This window comes from Galeopterus variegatus, unplaced genomic scaffold (assembly GCF_000696425.1).
Source record: "Galeopterus variegatus unplaced genomic scaffold, G_variegatus-3.0.2 Scaffold8963, whole genome shotgun sequence".
NCBI lineage: Eukaryota > Metazoa > Chordata > Mammalia > Dermoptera > Cynocephalidae > Galeopterus > Galeopterus variegatus.
The window spans coordinates 66968-76215 of record NW_007735074.1 but is presented as its reverse complement, the minus strand read 5'-3'; positions in this window follow the sequence as shown (position 1 = coordinate 76215).

The following is a 9248-nucleotide window of genomic DNA, read 5'->3' as shown; positions in this document are numbered from 1 at the left end:
CAATAGGAGATCTTTCGAGCAGTAGAAGATGACTTAGCAATGCGCCACTGTTATAAAATAGCCCAGTGCCTGTGAGGAATAACAAGCAGTCCAACGTTACTAGAGCACCATGTATAAGGGAGAAATAACAGGTGCTGAAGCTGGAGAAGTAGGCAGGAGTGGCTAAGTGTGTATGATAAAGGACTTTATCAACTTTCTGGAGCCATTCAAAGCAATGACAATTTTTATGCATAATAAAAGTTCCTGTTTTCAGTAATGCATTAATAAATCTTTTCTTAATTCATAGTAATTACTTTCTGAAATTATAATATTTACATGTTTGCTATAATTCATCCATTCACTCAGTAAGTATTTATTAATGTGCTGCAATGCCCAATCACTGTTACGGGTTCTGAGAATAAAGCATGAGTAAAATATATGTAGCCCTAGCCTCATGAAATATACTGTCTTGAGAAAACAAATATCAAATAGATAACTGTGTGATAGCAATTTTGGAGGATATTGTGAAGAGTAAGTATGGGATATTGGGAAGCCATATATCCATTAACTTTAAGGTCAGATGCGAGCAGAGTGCCAGGGAAAGCCTCCTGAGAAAACGTCAGTTCATCAGACACCTGAAGAAAGAATATGAAGATGGGGTGGGAGAGAAGGCACCTTTCCACGTGAAGAGATGGTATGTTCTTAGGCTCTATGGCAGATTTGTAACACAACACTTGAATGGAACTGGAAGGCAGCTAGTAGAGATGGTTTAAACTAAGCAGGAAAAGAAAATGGGATAAATCTGGAGGGATAGGTAGTTGCCAGCACATGCAAGGCCTCATAGATTTTATGAAAGATTTGAACTGTATCCTATGAGTTTTTAGGTTGGGAATTGCATTTTAGAAAGCTCATTCTGGCTGCCAAGTGAACAAAGAGTTTGAATAGGAGCTGGAAGAACAGGCATGAGGTTAGAGGGCCCTGATGGTGGTGAGAAGAAGTTTGTGGCAGGAGCGACAAAGAACGATGCGAGTGAGGACACAAAGTTGACTCTGCAGTTCAAAACCTCAGAGGTACGGGTGAGGGATGTTCTACAGTGACAGGCTGTTTTCTAGTTGCTCCATTGTTCAAATGTTTCTCACCTTTATTGTAGAACTCTTCTAGTTTAATGATCTCTTCAGTAGTAATAACCGTTTGATTGGAGAGAGAAGGAAGAAAAAAAAGGAGCAACAGGAACTCTCATTCATTGCTGGTGGACGTGAGAAAGGACACAGCCACTTTGGAAGATAGCTTGGCAGTTCCTCACACAGCTGATATACTCTTTCCATACAATCAAGCTGTCACACCCCTTGGTGTTTTCCCAAAAGAGTTGAAAACTTATGTCCATACAAAAACCTGCACATGAATGTTTATAGCTGCCTTATTTGTAATTGTCAAAACTTGGAAGCAGCCAAGATACTGTTCAATGGATGAGTGGACAAACAAGCTGTGGTAGATTCATAACAATAGAATACTATTCAGCGATAAAAAGAAATGAGCTATTAAGCTATGAAAAAGCATGGCAGAAACTTGAAAGCATATTCCTAAGAGAAAAAGCCAATCTGAAAAGATTACATACTGTATGGCTTTACCTAATGACATTCCAAAAAAGGCAAAACAATAGACACTAAAAATATTAGTAGTTACCAGAGATTTCAAGGGAGGGTTGTTGAGGGTGAATGGGTAAAAGATGGGGGATTTTTCGGGTGGTTAAACTATTCTTTATGATGCTACAATGGTAAATATGTACCATTATACATTTGTCAAAAGCCCTAGAATGTACAGCACAAAGAATAAACCCTAATGTAAATTATGGACTTTAATCAATAATAATGTACCAATATTGGTTCATCAATTGTAACAAATGTACCACACAATGGAAGATGTTAATATTAGGGGAAACTGGGTGGTGAGGGGTGCTATATGGGAACTCTGTACTTTCTGATCAAATTTTCTGTAAATCTAAGACTACTCTAAAAAAATAGTGTATTAATTTTAAAAATAAATAAATCACAGCATAGCCATGAATTGCTAGAAAACCCAAACTAAAGAAGACTATTTTGTTATACAGTGAACAATGAGATATCTCTGACTCCTTACCAAGGGATCTCCTTTGTCTTAGTACAGAAAGATTTATTGTGCCAGTACCTCCCGGACAAATCTGAGAGATTTTGGAAGTAGAAGCACCTACACTGAGAGTTCTGAATATTATGGTCTCTGAAAAATACAAAAGCCACCATAAAGTAATTCCTCTCACTCCTGAGTTCTCTCTCTGTTCAGCACTTAGAAATGTCTCCAAAAGAAGGTCACAGCAAGGGCCCCAGAGGAGGCTGAAGTAGTGTCAAAAAGCTCAGCAGATTGCCCAAGAAGCTACAAATGGTTGGAGGCATATGTCACATCAGGTCCTAGGTCCTCTCCACAATGATATTAACTCCAATTTCCACAATTTTATAGGAGCCATTTATTGATATCATTCTGCTATTCCACCACCCCCAAAAAGGCCAAAACCAGAGAAAAGTGGGGAAAAAAAAAAGCCAAATATGGCTGCAGGCAAATTGTGCAGGTGTTAATTGTTAATTCTCAGCTGGGCAATGTAATCTTGACTAAATGTGGACCAAGAGTATATTCAGTTATTTGATGTTTCCTTCTCAATGCTTTGCTAATTAATTTAGAAATGCGAATTGACCAAATACCCAGTGACAGGCATGTGTTCAGTTTGTGATAATTAGATATCACTAGGCATTCAGTTACACCTTACATCCCTAGTCTGTTTTTCTGGGAAGAAATTAAAAAGTAATGAGGTGTGTCTTCATAAAAGTGAACAGTCTTTCAAATTTGCATCCAGTATTGTGGAGAACAAAAGCTGTCTTTTCCTTTGTCAATTGCTTTTCACATATTGAATGATCTTGGTATGATAGGATATTCTTATCTATAATAACCTTGGAAACATGAAAACTTCACTACTGGAAGAGAGTTCACTCATTTCCAACAAACTGTCAGGGACTGGATGGAGAGTCACTTAGATGGCACGAGGTCAAGTTATGGATGTGCATTTGTAACAGTATGAATCTGGGGAGGTCTATTCTCATTTGGAATAATTACTGATATTTATATTAACAGTATAAGCATGCGTGATTAATGCTACTTATGATGAAAGATAATGTTACAAACAGTAATTTTTTTGTTGCATTCACTAAAATATGTACCATGTACATCTGAATTACTAAGAGAGGTCCCACTTTTGAACAGTTCCTAGTTCTATGTTCTTCAGTTAATACAATTAAGAAAATACGAAACAACACATTCCCACGTTAAGATTTCCCAGAGTTGTTGAGGTGGCTGCAATGACCAGATGCTACCTTTTTTCTGGTCCTTTCTCAACCTTGTACAACCATCAAAAAAGACTGAATTTTTACAGGGGAAGAAAGTTAGCTACTCTTTCCATGGGGAAAATATTCACGGTTACAGCTAAGTGTTATTGAGTGTGCTTCTCTTGTCTCAAATCGTGGTGCTAAATGTTTTGCGTGCATTCTCTCATTTACTCTTCCCAACAATCCTATATTAACATTCTATTATTACCAAATTTGCACCTAAGGAGAGTAAGTTTCAAAGGATTAAATAATATCCCTAAAATCACACAGGTAGTAAAACGGTGGAGTCAGGATTTGAACCCACATATTAAAGTGCCACATTATGGCTAACCCACATTAACCACTGAGTATCAGTTTCTGCCACATGAGAAAATGCATCTGAGGTTTGGTGAACATTGCTGGGCTTGCATTCCTCTCCACAGGGACTGGTTTGAGCCAAGCAGTATAAACTCAGCATAGATATACACACGAACACACAAACACATCTGCTAATGATTGTCCTACAGCACCTGTGTGAGTCTGGGTCTGTAGCAATGGTCTTTAGATAGGGCACTTAACAATTTTCATGGAGGTTAAATAGAAAGACACTCTCCAACATTCTTTTTAACTTTTTCTAAAATGTGTTGACTTCTGTTGGGAAAATAGAATAGTTTAGCCAGGTCCCTCGTCTCAGGTCCTGTTGGGGTTGGTTCAGCACATCCTTTGTAAGCAAATTGTATGTATGTGGGTGGAGTTAGTGCACATGTGCAGTGCCACGGCTTGACTGGCATCTGCCACCCATGGCCATGATCTCCAACCTATGGCTTCCAAGGACCTGTTTGCTGGTTACATAACTCATAGACCTGCGTGTGAGGGGTCTGGTGACCCAGCCCAGCATCTGACAGGTCTGGTGACCCAGCCTGGCATGTGAAGGGTTTGTGACCCAGTCTTTCACCTGGCTTGAGGGGTCTGTGAGCTCCAGACCCAGTCCTAGCTCAACTATTGGCCCAGTCAGTAGGATTACGGGCAAGTAAAAGAGTTCGACAACTTCATTTTGGAGAGGCTGAATGTATCTCCCTATTCCAGAGAAAAAACAGCCAGTGGTCTTTCGTGGCAGACAGTCTGGTTTAATTGGGGAAATTCCTAGTAAACCTGAGGCTGATGTTACCTAAAGGAGAGAAGGGGGGCAGTGAACATTGTCAAACAAGGTGTACCTTTTGTTACTGCCCCCAGTCTTTGATTATCAGTAAGTTGCCTCAGCTAGTTACCTTTGGGTCTGTTTTTCATCCCATTTATTCTGGTGGACTATATGGAAGAAGATTGGTACCCTAAATGGAGCTTCGTTGAGATCACATCTTGTCTAATATGGGTATCTGGTTTTCCCTGTCTTAAGAACGCTTCCAGTTAAAACTATTTGATTATGATTTGTGGGGTAGAATTTCACAGCCTTCTTCACCCAGTCGGTTCTGTGAGAGGCAGGATCCTAAAAGTTTCAAGGTAAACAGTAGGCTTGCAGGCAGATACTCTTTCAAGTTACCTTGTATCTGAGGAGAATATCCTCTTAGTAGATTATTTATATGTATTAAATGATGTTCACCCTTACCTTGACTTCACTGTTTGCTAGGGAAAAAGATCTGCACTCAGTAGTAAATATAAAAGACTTCTTACACTCAAGGCTTTTTCTAAAGTATTATCTTGAGTTCACAGCCACTTAGACGGTATATGGTAGAGCCACTCCACTGCTCCCACCTTCTGTGCATAGCTCTAAAATTTGGTATATGACATGCATTTATTCACAAACATCAACTGGATACCTCGTACATGTCAGGTCCTGTTTAAGGCTCTAGGGATATTCCAGTGATTAAATAGATACACACATCTGTCTTCACTGAACTTATGTTGTAGTGAGGAGAGAAAAGCAACAAAAAGATACATAAGTATACGCTATGTTAGATGGTAATAAATACTAAGAAGAAAAATATCATAGGTAAGAGGAAATGTGTGGGAGAAGGGATGAGAGAGGCAATTTTAGACAGAGTGGCCAAACACTGCTCCCTGAGAATAACAACCAGAAACAGATCAAGCATATAGTCAAATGTTACCTTCTCAGTGAGGTCTTTTGCAGTTTGTGAATTATTTGAACAAGGAATCCACGTGCATGTTTAGTCATTATCTAATGCATAGTACGTTAAGCCTTCTAGTATGAAGATGAATTAGACCTGCTTTTCCTCCCATTGTAGTAAACATTCATAAATAAAAAATTGCAATGCAGAGAAACAAGTAGATATAGAGATATAAAAAAACATAGGAAACTAGGAAGATAGAGAAGTGAACTGAGCCTAAGAGAAATACAAGAAGACTTCTGAAAAAAGGTCATTTTTTAATAGAGGATTAAGAGACTACAATGGCTAATAGCTAATATTTTTCTTTCTGACAGAAAAAAATTGAATGAAATTTTTTCTCTTTCTATGTCAGATTATAGAAGTACTCTATGAATACATTTCCATGGTAAAACTTTCAAACAGAAAACATACAGTGAATGTGAAAGTTATATAACACTCTTCCAACTCCACTGGTTCTAAAGCCTAGATCATCTAATCACTTTTGTTTTACTGAAATATAGGGAGGAGTAGGTAAAGTAAGATTATTTATTTACTCCACAAATATGTACTGAAGTTTTACTGCATAGCAAGCATATGTTAGGTAAATTGAATACCAGCCTTAAGATTATATAACCTTTGCCCTCAAAAAGGTTACAGTCCAGTGATTCCAGGCAGAAGGAACCATACATACAGGTACTGTCTCATGAAGGAATATAGTACCTTCAAACGGTTTGGTAAAACCAGAAAGCAGAATATATCACAGAGTTTAAGAATTAAATCTGAAAAGGTAGCCCGGGGATAGACTTTAGAAATTTTAAACAGAAGAATGATATTACTGCATGTTCATAGCTCAGTTGCATAAATGAAAGACTTCTCAATATTTTGATGTATTTCCTTATACTCTTTCTAATACATTAATAGATTCTATTTTAATTAATAATGTATAACTATCTTTCTAGCTGTAAATGGTTATTATTTAAAATATAAAAACACAGAGAAGTTTTGAGAACAAAAAAATACATACTTAATTCAACCATCCAGAGAAAAATGTTAACATTTTGATGTATTTCCTTCAAGCATTTTCCTGAGTGTGCATGTACATTTCCTTGTATATACATTTCCTTGGTGTGTGTCATATAGACTTATTACTCTACTGTGGACATTTTCCCATTGTTTTAAATGTTTTTCAGAAACATCATTTAATGACTACAGAATGATATTCTGTTGTATAAAAAGATCTATTTTATTTACTTAGAGCTAATTTAGTATAGTACTTGAAAAGATGGGCTGAGGAGGAAAACAAAACTAGTCTTTGCACCAAACTTACTAGCTGGGTGTCTCAAGGAGTTCAATCTCCATAAAATTCAATTTCTTCATTAGCAAAATGGAGATCAAAGAGGAATCTAGCTTATAGAGCTGTTATAAAGATTGAATAAAGTGTGAAAAGCATTTCAATGTACAGTGCCTGGAGACGTTAACTATTCAATAAGTAAATGTTAGCCACTATAATCATTAGCAATATTAACAAACCTAAATTGTTATATATGATAAATATTAACAACTGTATGCCTGATGTTTCAGCGTTTATAAAGCAATCCTAACCTATACGAAGCCTAATAGATGTTTTTTATTCATATATAACCCTCAGTGGCTACTATATCATCTGTGATGAAGAGAACGGATTCCTATTTAAATGACTTGGTCTATAGAAGGCCATTTTGTACTGGGATTCTTTTCTCTAAAGAAAGAAAACAGTTGCATTCTGTAGTTTTGCTAGTAAGACACAGACATACGTGATGATTTACTATTTTACTAAATAGGAAAGACATTTGAAATACAAGCAACTGGGCTGGCTTATTTTTCATAGTTAGTCTAAGTCACTCTAAGTTAGCCAAATCTGAACCAAAATGCAAAGCAAACCAAGTAACAGAATGGGGCATTCTATACTTTAATTGTTTAAAATGAAAGGGTGAATTTATGATTACTGAAACATGTGAAAGAATAAAGGCCATTGTGGTGATTTTTCCCAGAGTGACTGCTAAAAGGGTATGGTAAGTAGTTCTCAACTTGGCTCAAAGTTTAGAGCATGACTTCCATATAACCATACTGAGCCTTAGCTCCCCTACCTGAAAACTGGGGCTAATGTCACCTGCGTCAGTGGGTAAACCTGAGAATTAAGTGGTTTAACATGCAAAGCACTTTACAGTACTTGGTACAGTATAGGTGCTCAAGAAATAGTAGTCCCTATTTCATTTTTTCTTTGTATCTTAAAGTACATGACCAGTACTCTGAATGCAGTGAATGGTGAGTAAAATTCTCCCACCCACTGCACAGCATGTCTAGGAAATGCAGCTTCATTTGTCTTGTTTGAAACCTCCTTTGTATAGTCCTTATTGGGGCAAATTCAATCTCCTTTCTTACTGCTGATCAAAAGTGGGTGCTTTTCTAACTCAGTCCTTGGCCTAACCACCTACCCACTCCCACCAACCACCCTAATGATATTTATCTTTTAAGTAAACTCTCTCTGACAGTTCACTATACACAGACATAGTGCTAACTACCCTTGTTTAAACCTTCCTGACCCACTCTTTTGTGCTCTTCACCAGCCTTCCAACACAATTGTTGCTATTTCCAATAAAACAGCCTAGGAAATTTACATCTGCCTAAACCACTCAGGGTTTGGGCTGGTGCTGACCCAAGCTGCCCATGACCTTCCAGATCAAACTCTCCTCCTTACCTATGTTCATCCTTTTTGCCTTAGTGTTTCCTCTCAATGCAATGCTCTGTTAGCAGAAACATACACTCCTATTTTTGTTACTACCTATTTCCAATCAAACATCCTAGGAAATTTACCTCTGCCTAAACCACTCAGGGTTTGGGCTGGTGCTGACCCAAGCTGCTCATGACCTTCCAGATCAAAATCTCCTCCTTACCTATGTTCATCCTTTTTGCCCTAGTGTTTCCTCTCAATGCAATGCTCTGTTAGCAGAAACATACACTCCTATTTTTGTTACTATTTTTGTGAGAAAGTTTTATAATGATAGAAAATCATAGAATTCAAAAGCTGGAAGGTATTCTTTCATGTGTCTAATTCAGTGCTTCCTAAATATGGCTGTGCATCAGAATGATCTGGGGCTCTTGATAGAAATAGAAATTCTCAGACCCAACCCCAGATAGTCTAATTCTGTATTTTTAGCAAGCACCATGGGTTATTCTTATATGCCACCAGGTTTATAAAGCACTGATTTGATTCTTCTTTCCACCTAAAATCAAACTGTGAGCTAATTCAGGCAGAAATTGTATCTTTTCTCCGTTATATCCCCAATCCCTAATACTGTCTACCCAAAGCTGAAGAACAGAGTTGGCATTCAGTAAATACCTATTAAAATGAAAATAAAATCACAGTGCATTCTTTTATGTATTTATGTTTACTCATTCTTATTCCAAAAAAGGATTTGAGGCAGCTTACAAAGATTCATGTAAAATCTCTCTCCATTTGACTGATCAGAAGAGGATTCTATCATAGAATAATCCAGGAGAGATCAGCAGCTGTCTGCTTCCTCGGTAAATTCTAATGCTAAATCAGTAGCATCCACCTTACTGAGAATTGTGTGGTTTATTTTTTCTTTCATGAAAAATGCCATCAGGGAGATGTATTATGTTGTAGTTGAAAAATCATATGTCTTGCAGTCAGATAGACCTGCATTCAAATCTGAGTTCTGTCACCTCCTATAAGCACCATGCCTAGCCCACGGCAGCTCCACAGGTAGTCCCTGGGAAA